This window comes from Balaenoptera physalus (assembly GCF_965194825.1).
Source record: "Balaenoptera physalus genome assembly, chromosome: 16".
NCBI classification, from domain to species: domain Eukaryota; kingdom Metazoa; phylum Chordata; class Mammalia; order Artiodactyla; family Balaenopteridae; genus Balaenoptera; species Balaenoptera physalus.
The window spans coordinates 73,772,415-73,790,654 of NC_138898.1; the positions used below are offsets into that span (position 1 = coordinate 73,772,415).

Sequence of the window (18,240 nt, forward strand, 5' to 3'; positions counted from 1 at the left end):
AACACTGATGACGAACTCTGGAATCTGCATGCAACTTTCCATATGTGCATCTGACTCTGGCTCTGTGTTGGCATGCTTGTTTCTTTTGAACTTGTATAGTTATAAATTACAGTGATCTTAAGAAGGGTGAAGGCAGGAGAGGTTGCGTGTGTATAAGAAAGAAAGGTTCAGTTTGTTAACAGTGTACTCATGCCATATCTAACATTGAGGATAAAGAAAATGAAGAAAATTTTATAACAGCTGGCAGAGTACTCTTCTCCAAAGGACCCCTGGCTCTCAACTGAATATAAACTTGCTATGGAGTCAGTGTCTGTGTCCCCTCCACATTCATATGTTGAAGTGATGGTATTTGGAGGTGGGGCCTTTAGGAGATAATTAGGTTCAGATGAGAGAGGGGCCCTTCTGATGGGATTAGCACCCTTATAAAGAGACATCAGGAGAGCTCAGCTCTTTCTATCTCTTCATCCCACCCACCACTTGAGGGTGTAGTGAAAAGGCAGTCGTTTGCAAGGCAGGAAGAACCCGACCATTGCTGGCACCCTGATCTCAGACTTCCGGCCTCCAGACCTGTGAGAAAGTAAATTTCTGTGGTTTAAGCCACCTAGTCTATGGTATTTTGTTATGGCAGCCAAAACAGACTAAGTCAGAGCTCAAATCAGCAAATATTTACTGAGTGTCATCAGGCAATATGCCAAGCCCTGGGGACATAAAGTAAAAAGGCCTTTGCCTTTGAGGAACTCACAGTTTAGTAGTGGAGACTGAAAATTAGATTGCACTACACAAAGAAAATTCTCTCAAGTGACCTCCACTTACTCCTTTTCAGGGATTCGCGACATTTTCCCATTTCTTCTGTAAAACACTGTTGGGGGCTGAACTGTGTCCCCTTCTGATAGCTATGAATTTGGCCTGATTTGGAAGTAGGGTCTTTGTAGAGGAAATTAAGAAACTCAAAATGTGATCAGACTAGATTTAGGGTGGACTTTAAATCCAATGACTGGTGTCCTTATAAGAGAAAGGAGGGGGAGATTTGAGACACACACAGAGGGGAAAACCATGTGACAATGGAGGTAGAGATTGGCATCTATCGGGGAAGGAACCCAAGGATATCCAGAGCCACAGAAGGTCAGAGAGAGGCATGGTTCCAGAAGGAACCAACCCTGCCAACACCTTGATTTTGAACTTCTGGCCTTCAGAACAATGAGAGAGTAAATTTCCATTGTTTAAAGCCACCAACTTTGTAGAACTCTGTTACGGTTATCTCCTGGTTGTTGGAGGATTGAGTGAGCTAAGATGTATAAAGGGACTAGAACAGCGCCAGGCCAGTGGTGAGTGCTGCATAAGTGCTAGCCATCAGCACTCAGTGATTTCCTCATTCTACAGCTTTTTACTGAGCATCACTTTTGGGCCAGCACTGTGATTCTACCTCAATTTTGCATTGAACGGTTTCAGTGGATTGCATGTTAGCGTCCGCCGCAAAATTCATATGTTGAAATCCTAACCTCTGTTAGGATTTCAATACCATCAATGTGATGGTATTGGGAGACGTGGAGCCTTTGCGAGGAAAGGAGGTCATGAGAGTGGAGCCCTCGTGAATGGGATCAGTGCCCTAATAAAAGGGACCCCAGAGAGTTCTTTTCCCCTCTTTCCACCACGTGAAGACACAACAAGAAGTCTGCAGCCCAGAAGAGGGTCTTCATCAGAACCCGACAAAGCTGGCACCCTGATCTCAGACATCCAGTCTCTAGAACTGTGAGAAATAAATTTCTTTTGTGTATAAGCCACCCAGTCAGTGGGGCTTTGTTATATCAGCCTGAACTAAGACAGAGGTTTGTTTTTTGTTTGTTTGTTTTAACATCTTTATTGGAGTATAATTGCTTTACAATGGTGTGTTAGTTTCTGCTTTATAACAAAGTGAATCAGCTATACATATACGTGCATCCCCATATCTCCTCCCTCTTCCGTCTCCCTCCCACCTTCCCTATCCCACCCCTCTAGGTGGACACAAAGCACTGAGCTGATCTCCCTGTGCTATGTGGCTGCTTCCCACTAACTATCTATTTTACATTTGGTAGTGTATATATGTCCATGCCACTCTCTCACTTCATCCCAGCTTACCCTTTCCCACCCCGTGTCCTCACAAGTCTATTCTCTACATCTGTGTCTTTATTCCTGTCCTGCCCCTAGGTTCTTCAGAACCATTTTTTCTTTTTCTTTTTAGATTCCATATATATGTGTTAGCATATGGTATTTGTTTTTCTTTTTCTCACTTAAATCACTCTGTGTGACAAACTCTAGGTCCATCCACCTCACTACAAATAACTCAATTTCGTTTCTTTTTATGACTGAGTAATATTCCATGGTATATATGTGCCACATCTTCTTTATCCATTCATCTGTCGATGGACACTTAGGTTGCTTCCATTAAGACAGAGGTTTTATGTTATGTGCCTTATTGGACGTTACCTTGTACGTGAGCTACATTCCAAAGCCCTCCAAAGGGGCTTTTTGTCTGAAACAAATGTTTGACATTCATAATCACCCAAGATGTCAAAGGGAATAGAAATATTGCATGTTTATAAATGCATTTTTCCTCATATTATTGGAAAAAGAAAATTCCTGAAAAGCAGAAAAGAAAATAATCATCCATAATTGGATGCATAGCCACTATTTACATTTTAATGTCTTTTCTTTGGGGCTTTTTTTATGCATAGTTTTTTTTTCACATAATTACATCTATTCTCTATATGTAATTTTTATCTTTTTTTTTCAACTATTATATCACAAGCATTTTCGATATTATACAGACTTTGTGAACATTGCATTTTATGACTCCATAATGTTTCATGCTAGGATTATGGCATGGCTTATTTAACCAAACATTTAAATTAAAAAAAATTTTATCTCACTATTAAATATGCTGTTGTGATGATAATCTTGTTGCATAAACTCACCCCCTCCCAGTCCCCAGCCCACCACCAGTATTTCAAGTGACTTCATTAAGCTACATATTCCAATGTGTAATTATTGGATCAAAGGGTGTGACCATTTTAAGGCATTGGATACACACTTAAAATTGCTCTCTTAAAAAAGGCTGTGCCAGTTTACACTCTGATCTGCAATGTTAAGAACATACCCATTTTGCCACACTTGTGTTAATATACCTATTATCATTTTAAAAGACCAGCTAATTTGAAAAGCATGAAATGTGGTTGTTTTTATTTGCATGGCTTTGATTAGTAGTAATATTGAACATTTTTTCCATGTTTGTTAAACCGTAGCATTTCCTCTGTGGGGAAATATCTGTTTAGACCCTTTCTCTATTCATCCATCAGCATCTTTGTTTTTCTTAAAGATGTTTATTAATTCAAATATATAAATACATTTTCTTAAAGATGTTTATTAATTCAAATATATAAATACATGGTTCCTTTTTGTTATATTTGCTTCAGATGTGTTTCCCTGTTTATTGTTTTCCTTTTAAGTTTGATTTTTTTTTTATGGACAGAAGATTTAAATTTTTTGTAACCATATCTGCCCATCTTTTCCTTTGTGATTTTTTTAATCTTTTCTAAATCTACTCACTCCTCTTTGCAGAAGCTTGATAAATATTCATTTCTCTTTTCTTATTGTTTATTTATGCTTTGATTAAAAAGTAACTCTTTGCTCTATCTAGAATTTGTTTTGGTGCATGACATTGAAGAGACTTTTCACATGGCTAATCATTTGTCCCAATATGATTTATTCAGTAATCTTATTTTTTCCCTTCTTTATTATATAGTAAATTCTCACATATAGTGGAGTATAATCGAAGCCATATGTTATGTTTAGTTGAACCAATGTACCACATTGTTTAAATGACTATATTTTCAAAGTCTGTTTAAATATCTATTCATGCTGGTCCCCAGGTGGTTCAAGTTTAAGGAGAGACATCTGGAATGAACTGTCTTTACTCTTTCTCCTGCCTCACAGCAAGAAACCTGTTTGAAGACAAACAATGGTGATAGTGACATCACCATAAAACAAAGAATAATGCCAATCCCAGGAAACATGTCCACCTGAAAAGATCTTTGGTTCTTTTTTTTTTTTCATTTCAGCTTAATTGAAGTATATTTGTACAACATGGTGATTTGATATACATGTACATTTTGAAAGGATTCCTCTGACCTAGTTAATGAACACATCCATCACATCACATATTTATCTTTTTTGTGTGTGTGTGAGAATATTTAAGTTCTGTTCTCTTAGCAAATTTCATTTATACAATACAGTGTTATCAACTGTAGTCACCAGGTTATACATTAGATCCTCAGACCTTATTCATTTTATAACTAGAAGTTTGTACCTTTTTACCAGCTTCTCCCCATTTCCCCCATCCCCAGCTCTTGGCAACCACTTTTCTAATCTCTGTTGTTATGAGTTTGACTTTTTTTTTTTTTTAAGATTCCACATATAAATGATACCATGCAGTATTTGTCTTTGTCTGGCTTATTTTACTTAGCATAATGCCCTCAAGTTCCACCCAAGTTATGAAAAATGGCAGCATTTCCTTCTTTCTCAGGGCTGAGCAATATTCCATTGTATAAATATACTACATCTTTATCCATTCATCCATTGACAGACACTTAGGTCATTTTCATATCTTGGCTATTGTGAATAATGCTGCAGTGAACATGTGAGTGCAGATATCTCTTTGGGATAGTGATTTCATCTCCTTTGGATGCATACCCAGAAGTGGGATGGCTGGTAGCTCTCTTTTTAATTTTTTGAGGAACCTCCATACTGTTTTCCATGGTGGCTGCACCATTTTACATGCCCACCAACAGTGCACAAGGGCTCCCTTTTCTCCACATTCTCACCGACATGTGGTACCTCTTGCCTTCTTGAGGACAGCCATCCTAACAGGTGGGAGGGGATATCTCATAGTGGTTGATTTGCATTTCCCTGAAGATTGGTGATGTTGAGCATCCTTTCGTGTGCCTGTTGGCCACCTGTTTGTCCAATCACTGATCCTTGAAGATGATTTTGTGTCCAGCTCTCCTCTGTTGTCCACCCTGACATCTACTTGTTACTCCAAGCTGGGACTGGGAGTTGAAAGAGGATGAGCTTCCTGGAGATGAGTTTTATTCTCACCCTCACCATGTGCAGCACTGTAGATCCCTTGGGTGACCAGAGCTCACTTCTTCACTAGTTTTTCTTCCATTTACCTCTGCCTGAATTTCCTTCTTCCCCTCCAGCCTGGCAAGTGCCTTGCCATCATGGGCACCCACTGATTTGCTTTCTTTCTCAGAGGATTTCATTTCTTCCTGATAGGAGGCAGATGCCCCCCACCCAAGGTCAAAACCTTATTCTTAAATCCTTGGAATACATCTTTGTCGACTTCCTTCCAGACCTGATGATTTTCAGATTTTGCTACTTCTAATTTTCCTCACGTATTCTCAGGTCCTTTGTTACACACAGTGGGGGATGAGAAGAGCTAAATTAGGGGGATGTAGAATTCATGGTAGGAAAGGGGGACCAAGGAGCTGTTCCATAAGAAAACCCTCCAGGCTATCTAAGTGGAACTCCACGTGTCCCAGAAGTTAAAGGCGCAATATTCAATACACATGCTGCCCAAAACACTCAGGCAGGAACCTCAAGCCAACAGGGCAAACAGATCACAGGATATTAATACTCCACCATGTCTGCAGGCCAGCTCAGACTTGTCATCCTCTCATCTTGCTGTAGGAGCTGATAGTCTCTGTTTAGCATTTTGAAAATGAATTCAGATTCTAAAAGGGCATGTTTTCAAAATCCATCAGAACAAAGCCCGTGAAAGGTCTGAGCAGATCATACCACTATGGATCAGGTATCAGCAAAGGCGCCAGGTGTAGTAAAAATACCCAGGGCAGGATTTATTCATTCACTTGTTTACTCATTCATTCATTCATTCATTCATGCAACAAATACTTAACAAATTCTTACTCTGTGGCAGGCATTCTTCTCATCCTCGAACTTGGGATCCAATGGTGAAATCAGCCTGGTCTAATGGAGAAAGCATTCTAGCCAAATCAAATGGAGGAGACAGGTAACACAATGCATTATTTCTCCTTCAGTCTTTTCTTTTTCAACCTTCTCCATTAACGCTTATAAATGAAATGTGGAAATCTATTCTGGCTGCGGTTTACCGGTAATCAGTAGAGATACTTTCCACACAGGCAACGCTGCTGGAAGCTACGTGGTGAATATGTATTGTGACTCTTATAAATATGTTTCTGCTTAGCACTGCCTCTTGAGAAGAAATGATTTCACAGCCACTGGGAGTCTGCATCTGAGCTATTTTGCTAGTAAAACAACCAAAGGACAGATAACAGACAGTTTTTCCCACGTGGGATCAGAGAAACTGGAGACGTCTGAGGGGATGGCAGAGTCTTTTCTTGTAGATCCACCCAATATAGCAGGTTGTTTGAAAACAAAGAAAAAAATTTTTTTGCTTTCCCCTAAGGGGTTAAGAAAGGGAGGGTGGCGGGGAAATGAACATTCAAATAAGGAAGATTCAAGATTAGTTATAGATACTTTATGGGCTTAACTTAGAGTTGGGAAATTCTTAATTATAAGTTAAAATCTCTTGACTTCTTTATTTGATTCTGCAAATCCGTACTTAGCCATGGCTTATTATTGGCCTCGCACAGTGTTTGGCATAGAGTGGGCCCTAAATGAGTTTCTTTCTTTCTTTTCTTTTTTTTTTTAACAAGGCACTGTGACAGATTCTGGAGATATAAGATACTGCCATTAGCCTTAAGGAGATCATAATTTAGGAGGGAAGACAGTTTTGTGAATAGCTAACTCTAATGCAATAATTACCAGTGTTTATTGAGCTCTTACTGTATTCCAGGCACCAGGCTCAACACTTAATGCCTGTTACCTCCTTTAAATCTTGTAACAATCCTATGAAATGGGCACTAATGTCTTCTTTGGTTAAGGATGAGGACACAGATGCTGAGAGAGGTTCACAATACTATGGAGGAACGGTGATTGGAACCCAGATCTTTGTGATTCAGATGTCTACATGCTTGAGTACCCAGCTGCCTGGCCTCTCTCGCTGTCTCTGTTGCCTTGCAGGTGTGGGTAATGTATCTAGAAGGCAGGACAGGGAAGGTGGCTGGTTCTCCTGGAGAAGGGTTTGGAACATGTTCACCGGGAAAGTGCATTTCACTTGGCACCTTGAAGGTTTCTAGCGCGGGTGAGCTGGGTGATTCAGCATGCCGTTAACTGAGACACTGGACGCTGTACCACATCATTTTGCTGCTAGTCTGGTTTTGTCCCGGTGACCCCAACCGGGTAACTGCAAACTCATCCATCTTGATGGGCACCTCAGTGTCTGGATTGAGAGGAGAACTTGGCCCCCCTTCCAGCTCCTCTTCTTCGATCAGTGACTGATGCTGTCTCCCTGACAGTGGGGCCTTCCTCCCCGTCTGGATGCCCTCTGGATCTCCATTTCTATTGTCACTTCATGCGGGCAGTGCTGACTTTGGGCTGAGCTACCACTTCTGTTATTGACAGACCCACACTGGAGAATCAACCCAGTCGGCTAGGTTTTCTCTCTTAGTCTGTAGCCACCCTTCACTCTGCAATCCCATCAGTGTGGATTCCAGTGCAATGGCTCCATTAAGGCCCAGCTGATGGCCTTTTCATTCCCCTTCTCTCATGCAGCTCACCCCCCTTCAGGCCATAGGAAAAGGGCTGCAGCATTACTCTCGGAGCTGGGCAAGAAGGATCCCTGTGCTTTGGAGGCCCCATTCCTGGTTCCTCTCTGTCTATGTCCCCCTCCCCACACCACCCACACACGTTATGAAAAATTGTCATGCCAAGGAACGTACATATCCAGAGGCAGTGCCCTCCTAGACCACAATCTGCTCATCAGAATCCTGCAATTCCCTGTTCAGGTAGCCCCATGCCCACTTTCAGGACCTGTTCGGGGGTCTTCCTGTGTCTGTCTTCCAGATGGTGGGTTATGCTGGTACGTGCCTTCCTAGGCCTCAGGGCTGTTTGCGGCAGAGTGTGGACAGGCTTGGACGTGCAGTCTAGGGTATACACAGGCTTGTACAAGAGGATGTGGTGTAGAACAGAGCTGAGAGTGGGCCAAGGGCTCAGAGGTGGCTTTCCCCATACATGGAATGGGTTTGAGAACTCTGTAAGAGAACTTGGCCTTCTAGGTTGTTGTGAAGGTATATTTATCAAGGAAGCAGGCTAGAAGATATTTTATTTAGGTTTTCATTTTGTTAACTATTTAGCATATGGTATATGGGCCTTGTGTTTTTACTCTTGCCCTTGGCCCTTGCAAATGTTAGAGGTGGGCAGACCATTGTACTCTTATCTTTTATGAAGGAACCAAATCTGGACAATTTTTTTTCTTTCTCCCAGGGAAAGGTGCATCTTGGTGTATTTCTTGCCAACATGAAGATATTAGTTCTGGGCGCAATCACAAGATGCCAGATGGTACCCAGGTACCAACTGCTAACTATTGATGAATTATACCATTTAGAGACTAGAAAATCCTGACTGCTTTCTATGTGGCCCTATGGTAGCTCATGGGATGTGGAAAAGATTTACTGCCTTGTTTAAACAGAAAGGACCACATGTCAAGTGAGCAGGGAAATTCACCTCTCAAAGAGGACCCTTCCTACGTTTTATCACAAATCCCTATTATCATAAACCAGCCATTACGGTAAGCCAAGCACCTTCATACATAACTCACATGAATTACATTTTATGGAATATTATTGGGAACCAATCACTCGTCTTTCCTCATTCAACCTCTTGGAAATAACCCACATAGAAGTCATACACTCTTATCGCATTGCTTTTGCTAAGAGATCTTGTATTAGTTATACACTGCTGTGTAAGAAATTGCCCCCAAAACTTAACAGCTTAAAATAGCAGCACTTAGGAATCGGGGTGTGGCTTAGGTGGGTCCTCTGGCTGAGGGTCTCTCAATCAGCTACAATCAAGTTGTGGCCAGGGCTTCACCATAAGGCTCGGCTGCGGGGGAGGGAGTCCTCTTCCAGGCTCACTCACCTGGTTGTTGGTGGGATTCACTTCTTCATGAGCTGTGGGACTGAGCCTGCCCTCAGCTTCTGCCACAAGAGTCTCTCCACAGAGCAGCCCACAGCAGGGCAACTTGCTTCAGCAGAGGAAGAAGAGAAAAGAGCTTGAGAAAAAAAGAGCGAGCAAAACAGAAGTCACAGTGTTTTGTAACCTAATCTTGGAAGTGACCACGGGATACAACATTCTAAGATGTTCCCCTGGTGTACACATCCTGTATGACCCAGGAGTGTGAATATGATGGGCTGGCACTCCCATGATTCTATTACATCATATGGCCAAAAGGATTTTGCAAATGTAATTAAAGTCTCAGATCAGTTGACCTAAAGATAGGGAGATTATCTGGGTGGAACTGACCTAATCACATGAGGCCTTTCGAAGGGTAGCTACCACATGTGTATTTAATGAGTCTGCGTCTCAAGGTCAGAGATGAGGGAAGTCAGAGATTCAAAGCACAGGAAGGGTTAGACATGCTCTTGCTGACTTGAAGATGAAAAGGGCCATGTGGCAAGGAATGCAGGTGGCCCCAGTAGCTGAGAGCAGCCCACAGATGACAGCCAGCAAGGGAACAGGAACCTCAGTGCTTCAACTGCAAAAGCTGAATTCTGCAAACAGCAAGAATGGGCTTGGAAGTAGATTTTCCTCCAGAATCTGTAGACAAGGACTCAGCCTGGCCCACACACCTTGATTTCACATTCGTGACACTTAGAGCAGAGAACCCAGGTAACCTATACCCAGATTCCTGGCCCACAGAAAGAGTGAGATAATAAATGCGTATTGTTTTCAGCTTCTCGGTGGTGATTTGTTATGCAGTGTTATAGACTGAATTGTGTCTCGTTCTACCCTCAAATTCACATGTTAAAGCCCTAACCCCCAGTGTGACTGTATTTGGAGATAAGAACAATAAGGAGGTAATTAAGGTTAAATGAAGTCATAAGGTGACTGATCCAATAGAAAGCTCGCTCACTCTTTCCATACACACTCACCAAGGAAAGACCATGTAAGGATGAAGTAAGAAGGCAGCTGTCTACAAGCCAGAAAGGGAGCTCTCACCAGAAAACGAATTGGCTAGAACCTTGATATGGTACTTCTAGGCTCCAGAACAGTGGAAAAATAAATGTTTGTTGTTTAAGCCCCCTCATCTGTGGTATTTTGTTATGCAGCCCAAGCTAATACATGCAGTGATAGAAAACCAATAGTAACTTTTCATCACTGTTGCTGTTTTGTTCATTAAAGGTAAAGTCACTAGATCCAGCCTACACTCAGGGGGAGGGGTTCAGTAAGGTGTAACACCAGGTGATGGGGATCATTGCATGCCAGCTTAGAAGTCTACCCACCACAGATATATTTAACAAAAATACAACAACAAAATGAAAATATCATTTAGCACATATACCAAACATTAAGTAGGTGAACTGCACCCTGAGAATATTGGGGTAATTCCAGTCCTCAACACCATCTACTCCTTGTGCAGTTGTGGCAGTTTTCTATTTCCCAAGTGGGCATGGCAAACCTTGGGGCAACTGGCTTCTCTGTTCAGCTGGGTGGCAATGTGGCCCAGTGGTGCTTGGCACGTGGTAGGTTCAAGTCCCAATTCTGCTCCTTCCTAGGTATGTGGTCTTGAGCAAATTACTTATATATTTGGAAACTTTGTTTTCTGGCATGTAAAATGGACATAAGAAGAATACTTGACCCACTACATCATTAAAAGGAATAAATATGCTGATGCATGCAAATTTAGAGCACAGTGCCTGACATATAGTAAATGCTTAAAATTTTTATTTATGTTAACAAAATTTAACCTGAGTAAATTTTAAAGATCTTATTGGCTTTATTCAATGATTCATGAATTGGACAGCATCCAATCTAGCAGATGGAAAGGAGCTCCAAAGAGCTGCATAAGGAAAGAGATTTTATAGGCAGAAGGAACAAGGAAGTTGGATAAGGCAAAAAGCCAATTGGTTATTGCAAGGTTACTAGGGAATGGCAGGGGTTTATCGGACGATTACCTAATTAATTCTCATCAAGTTATTTCTGAGTGGTTGGTTTAAGATTCCACTTCTGGGGACTTCCCTGGCAGTCCAGTGGTTAAGACTCTGTGCTTCCATTACAGGGGGCACGGGTTCAATCCCTGGCTGGGAAACTAAGATCCCACAAGCCATGCGGCACAGCCAAAAAAACAAAAACAAAAACAGAAAAGATTCCACTTCTGGGAGAGCTGAAACATTTGTTGAATCTCGGTTTGGTGACATGGGACTTAGCCCAAGTGACTCCATTTTGGGCCTATTGTCTTGTCTTTAATGTCTGTTATTAATATCGTTATCAGGAAGGTCTCCTGGGCTACCTACAATACCACAGACATGTGATGATGTCTGCTCTTCATTGGAGTAAACAGTTGATCTTATTCATATATTTTATTTCATTCAATCTTTACAGCCCACCCTATGAGATAGGTATTTATTATCCCCAACTTACAAATAACAAAATTATTAAACCCTAGGGAGGCTAAACAATATCATACAGCAATTTAGCAATGAAGTCAGGATTCCCTGACTCTGAATCCCATTGCTTCCCACTCCATTGAGCTGCCTTTACTGATATCCTGATGCATTTACTGACGCCTTTACTGGGTTTCATGGGGCTCCAGATTTCAGCATCACCAGGTCACATAAAAGAGCTCATTTTCTTTACATGGAGAGCACTTCTGGCCCAAGCAGAGGTTTTCCTTCATCCTGGATTCCCAGGTCACCAGGACAACTGAAATTATTTAAATTTTTTACCATTCCTCACTTTCACTTTTTACATTCTAACACCTCAAAAAGCCAGGCCTGTTGGGAGGATTCCAGGCAGCTCTCTGGGAGAGCATGTGAGTGGTTGGAAGGGTGGGTTTGAAGCCAAATTCTCCAGATCTTCCCCAACCTGGCTTGTGTTTCATCACCTACCGCCCTGGGGCTTTGTGTCTGAGGCTGAATGTGGGGACGGGGGAGGGCTGGGTGTAAATTCTTCCACCCCCATCAGTGCCGCTGGGCCTCTGGGAGCACTGTAGAGATGCAGTCCATTAAGGAATTAGCTTGGTGCTAATGCTTTCCACTGAGAAGCTATTCTGCTGGGGCCTCCCGAGGGGTAGCTGAAAGTGTTTCATTCCTATTCATTCTATTCTCTGCATTCCCCAATTTAATGAGGTCTTTACTTTTGCCTTTAAAGTGTGCTCTCACCCCTGTGGCGTCTAGCTGTTAGCTGGAATTTGAATATAGAAGGGAGCAGGGAAAGAAGGGAAGAGAGGGGCCACAAGGGTAACCCCACGCGCACTGAGAAGGAGCTGGCTATCTCTGGCTCCCCATCTTTGGTCAGCCCTACTTCTGCCTTTCCTGAAATTCCAAATTTTGTGTCTCAAAGGCCTCCCACCTGGGAGGGAACTGGCTGAACCATCCCCAGTTACAGAGCAGACTTCCTCAGGGGCACAGAGTTTGTTAATAGTCTCCACCCCCAGACCAGTAGGGATCAAAACAAATTCATATTCTCAGAAAATAGAGCCAACACAATAGCTGGGCCTCTGGCTGCCTCCACCATCCCTGCTCCTTCCCAGGCTCTGTTGGTGGCAGTCAGACAACCCTCACTGGACTGAGAGTTCCAGCAGGTCCTTGGATGCCCACAGAGTGTTGAAGGCAGAACTTCTGGAATATTGAGTTTCATTCAATGTTTATTCCATTCAAGAGACAGGGCTTCTAGCTTGATCGACCTCCCAGTGATACTGCTAAATGCTCTAGACTCACCTTTAGCCTCAAGCTCAAAGCCAGCATAACTCTCCAGAGCCCTGTTTACTCTTGCTACTTTCATCCACAATGGGCAGATCTCCCCATTCTATAACCACGACTTGTCAGACTCCTAAATATTCCCTGGGTGACTGAACTTCTTGTTACCATGGCCTAAGTGATCGCTTCCCCATCGTTTACAGATGCCTCCAAGAATTAGTGTTGAGAGAGTCAGATAGCCCTGGACTTTGTCTACATTGTTTAGTTCCCCTCTCTGTGCCAAGTTAGTTTTATCAGTGCCAGTCCCAATTTCCTACCATCATCCTACGACATCAAAAGAAATCTCAGAAGCTGATTTTATTCTTTGCTCTCTGTTTGTATATCTTTATTACAACCAGTACATTTCTTTCAACCTGGAATGGACTTACCAATAACAGAATGGAGCTGACATTAACTTCTGGAAGAACTCAATACAATGAGCCACTGCAGAAGACTGTCTTTACATAAGTTGCTGGTAATCAGTCACCAGGCATCAAATTCAGAGTCCCAGGCGATTTTTCAATGCCCACATGGTCTGAAAAGCAACACTTCTGGCATATAGGGCTCGGCCCAATTTTTATTTCATTCAAGAGATTGGGCCTCCAGCTTCATTGGCCATGCTCTAGTCCTCCCAGTGACCCTACTTAATGCCATAGACTCAGCTTTAGCCACGAGTTCAACCTCAGCCTGTCTAGAACACTTAGACATGCTTAGGTATGCAGAAACTGGGTCAACAGCAAGGAGAAGTAAACTAAGATATGGCATGATGGAAGATTGAGGCACCACCACGAAGTCAGTCTGATCCCCGTCCAACTACAAGAGAGTGACAAACTCAGTCTTGGACCACCCTATCAGCTAGTGTTCAAAGTCAGGCAGCTGTTGGCAGTGGTGTTACAGGAGAATGGTTCCTTCTTAATGTCATCTGACCTCATCTGAGGCTAAACATGGTTCTTTACTTTGGCTGCACATTGGAATCACCAAGGGAGCTTTAGAAATATCAGATGCCTGGTCTCCATAAACAGAGATGATGACTTAATTGGCCTGGGCATTAGCAGTTTTGGAAAACTCCCCATGTAATTGTAATGGGCAAGTACCGACAATAATGAGAACTACTGACCAAAAAAGAATAGGACTCAGGTATTGATGGTGGCAACCAGACTGAAGGTGCTAGCTCTGACTTGGAAATGGAATATGAGGCAGAAGGAAAAAACAAACCTAATCATAGACTAGGCCAACCTAGATAAATTTGGTGATTTCTTCCAAATCCACCAGTTGCAGTCTAGCCAGGTCTTCCTCCCCAACCAACTGAAGGGCTGAGATTCCTAGTGGACCACCAGAAAACTCCCCAGTGCGTTTTGGTTAAAGGACTGGACTGAACTGAGTTTAGGAGTGAAGGGCCCCACTGACCACACCTGGATGAGTCAGGGACTGGCATTTTGGTAACATCACTCTTCCCATTAACATTACATCCTTAATATTATTCTCTGACATAAAATCCTTCCAGGAGTCTCCTTTAAATTGTTACAATAAGAGGAGGCTATAGACCTGAGATGCATAGCAGATAAAATGGGCCATTGAAGAGACTTCTCTTTTGAGTGAAATGGACCAAATAACATTCTTTTTACACAGTTAACCAGGAAAGAAAACCATCTGAAAACAAACCTTGCGGATGATGGCGATGTGCAGAGAGGGGATTGAGCCTGGAATGTGGTGTAGGAGGTGAGCAATGCTAATGGCCAATGATCCATTATCCTGTGGAGTTGAGCAGCTGTTGGGTTTGCTACCAGCCGTATCCAAGTGAGAGCCTCTCAGGGACGCGCAATGGCTGTCAGTCCTCGGAATAAAGCTGTGTGAGGCTGGTGGCTGTGTGAGCTGTCATTGGCTGGTTTCAATGAGCAGATGTTGCCTAACATAGCTCAGTCTCATTTCCATACAAGCAGCCCATGCCCATCCCAGGCAACCTCTGAGCAAGGGCCTTTGCTTCCCCACAATCTGCAGTGCCTTGGTTCTAGGTGAGAATGGGCAGAGGCTGCAGGGGTTGCTCCTAAAACCGATTTGGGGGGAGGGAATAGATAAACTCACCACTTAATCATACACTTTTCTCATGGCTAACGTGTTGTCCCTCACAGTCTGCTTTTTGCTGGGACAGTACAAAGACTCTTATGTTTATTTATATAGATACATGCTACAACATGGATGAACGTTGAAAACATTATGCTAAGTGAAAGAGGCCGCTCACAAAAGCTTCCATTGTTTGATTCCGTTTATATGAAATGTTCAGAAGGGGCAAAGCGACTGAGCCAGAAGGTAGACTAATGTTTGCCTAGGGACAGCAGGAAGTGGGGAGAAGGGGAGTGACTATGGGTTTTTGGGGGAGAGAGAAAAATGTTCTAAAATTGATTGTGGTGATAATTGCACAGTTTTGTGAAGATACTAAAAAACACTGAATTGTATTCTGTACTTTAAATAGTGAGTTCTATGGTATATGAGTTACGGCTCAGTAAAGATTTTATTAAAGGAAGATGAAGAAGAAGGAGAATAAAGTAGCAGCATCTGCCCCCACCCCCCACCATAGAAGGATTAAGGATTTGGGGGAAGCATTCTGTGCAGAGAGAATAGGTAATGTAAGTGCCCTAGATTTTCTGTTTGATATTTTGTGGTAAAATAAAAAGAACATGGGTTTGGGGCCAGGCACATCATCGTCTGAATCCCATACCGACCATTTACCAAGAGTAGCTTCCTTTAAAAAAATTTTTTAAGCTTTCTTCTTTGAGAACTTACTGTGTACTATTTTGTACACAGTACAAAATACTTAAAAGCTTAAAAATTTTTTTAAGCTTTCTTCTTTGAGAACTTACTGTGTATATTGCGCTCATAGATTTCCATGCACTGATGTAATTTCCTCTGAGGGAGGTGGTATTATCTTCTTCTTAAAGGAAGATGAGACCCGAAGTGCCTGTAACCACTACATGATACTGAAGGAATGACCTGGGATATGCACATCATCTCCTTGGCTCTTAAGTATCTCATTTATGAAGTGGAGGTAATATATCTACCCAACATGGCCCTGTAGATGGAGAACCCATGTGTACCTAGCAGTGTGCCTAGAATTACTTTAAAAGTTTTTTTTTAAGTTTTTATATTTAAAAAATTTATATGATTATTTTTTATGAATGTCTTATTTCCACATTCGATTGTAAGCATTTTTAAGAAGTGGCAATGATTCACATGCCATCCTAATTTTAACCTTATGGTACAACAAAACTGGGTTTGGTATTTGTGGCAGGTTAAATAATGGCTTTCCCCTCAAAAGATATGTCCAAATCCTAACTTCCAGATCCTGATAATGTTACTTTATTTGGAAAAAAGTTCTTTGCAAATGTAATTAAGATAAAGATCTTGAGATGAGATCATTCTGGATTACCCATATGGGACCTAAATAGAAAGACAAGTGTCTCTATTAAAGACACAGACACCAAGGAGAAAGCCATGTGAAAATAAAAGCAGAGCTTGCAGTTATATATTCACAATCCAAAGAATACCTGGAGCTGCTAGAAACTGGAAAGGGCAAGGAAAAATCAGAGTGTGACCCAACCGACACCTCGATTTCAGACTTCTGGCCTCCAGAACTGTGAGATAATACACTTCTGTTGTGTTAAGCCACCCAGTTTGTTACAGCATCCATAGGAAACTAATATGGTACTTACGAATAGTTAGATTATGAATAAATAAATATTAGATTATGAATAAGTAACTATTGATTGATTGAGGGTGTTAACAACAAAGGCCACCAAGAAACAAGGAATAAAGGGAGGATTGTAATTAGTAATTTTTGAGCACAAGACACTGTCTTGATACTTTCACAGCTATTAACTTCTCTCACGCTGGAGCCAATCAGGATGGTTAATTGTATGGATTTTGAAGTTAGAGCCAGGCGCAAGCCTTGCCCCCACCACCTATTTTATATATGATACCAGGCAGTCAGTGTCATTTATGTATATCTCAGTTCCTCCATCTGTAAAATGGAAAAAATTATTGCATCTAAGGTGGCTGTGTAGAGTAATGAGAAGTAAAAATATTTGAGACAAGCTATTTCTCTGATGAAACAGACAGTAGGGTCTTGAAAGGCTAACACTGCTACACAGAGATGAGCTCTAGACAGACATTGCTTCCAGAATTTAGTTATAGATTTTCAGCAGTCTGATTATGATAGGCCTAGGCATGGTTTTCTTCATATATGTTTTGTTTGCTGACCTCCTTGATTCTGTAAATTTATGTGTTTCACCAAATTTGGGAAGTTTTCAGCCACTATTTCTTCAAATTATTTTTTCTACTCTTTGTTTCAGCAACTCTAAAAATCCATATATTAGATCTTTTGATTCCCACCCCCAAAAGTCCCTGTACATTTTTTCCAGAATTTTTTCTGTCTTTTCTTCATTTTAGGTAATCTCTATTGATCTATCTTCAAGTTTACTTTTACTGACTCTTTTCTATGTCATCTCTATTCTGTTATTAACCCCATCCAATAAATTCTAATTTCAGATACCATGTTTTTAGTTCTAAAATTTCCAACTGATCCTTTTTCATATTTTCAATTTCTCTGAGTTATCCTATCTTTTCATTCATTATGAGCATATTTTCCTTTACCTGTGGAGCATATTTATACCATTTTAAAGTCCTTGTCTGATAATTTTATTTTTTATTTTTAAAATTTATTTTTATTTATTTATTATTTTTGGCTGTGTTGGGTCTTTGTTGCTGCGTGCGGGCTTTCTCTAGTTGCGGCAAGCAGGGGTTACTCTTTGTTGTGGTGCACGGGCTTCTCATTGTGGTGGCTTCTCTTGTTGTAGAGCATGGGCTCTAGGCACGTGGGCTTCAGTAGTTGTGGCTCATGGGCTCAGTAGTTGTGACGCACAGGCTTAGTTGCTCCACGGCATGTGGGATCTTCCCAGACCAGGGCTCAAACCTGTGTCCCCTGCCTTGGCAGGTGGATTCTTAACCACTGTGCCACCAGGGAAGCCCTGATAATTTTAATACTTGAGACATCTCAGTGGTGGCCTCCGTTGACTGTCTTTTTTTTTTTTTTTTTTGAGAATGGGTCACATTTTCTTTATTGTGTATATGTTGACTAGTTTGGAGTTGTGTTCTGGACATTGTGAATGTTGCGAATTCAGTTATATTTCTCTAAAGAATATTAATGTGTATAACCTGCATTAATTTGGTTAGGTGGGTGGCAACTTAAATCTCAGTTTTAATATTTTATATTTAGCTGGGCTATTTATAGCCCATGCATATGTGGTTCAGGCATCAGCCTGAGACTTGGGGCAGAATCTGTACACAGAATTTAGTGTTATTCTTCTCTGATTCT

At 41.6% G+C, this 18,240-nt stretch overlaps 1 protein-coding gene and 1 long non-coding RNA gene across 6 annotated transcripts in view; one reads left to right on the top strand and one right to left on the bottom strand.

The window, feature by feature from the left end:
* Positions 1-18,240, top strand: part of HS3ST4 (heparan sulfate-glucosamine 3-sulfotransferase 4) — a gene marked incomplete at its 5' end in the record, with an annotated part of 575,045 nt that overhangs the window by 66,736 nt on the left and 490,069 nt on the right. For all 5 annotated transcript variants that reach the window (XR_014254991.1, XR_014254992.1, XM_082431088.1 and 2 more), the window contains one exon: positions 5,972-6,064. The remainder of the gene's footprint in view (positions 1-5,971; positions 6,065-18,240) is intronic.
* The window catches only part of LOC309645689, a 329,294-nt gene continuing 312,885 nt past the window's right edge, over positions 1,832-18,240 (bottom strand). The window contains exon 2 of the long non-coding RNA XR_014255018.1: positions 1,832-2,204. This is a non-coding gene — a long non-coding RNA (uncharacterized lncRNA). The remainder of the gene's footprint in view (positions 2,205-18,240) is intronic.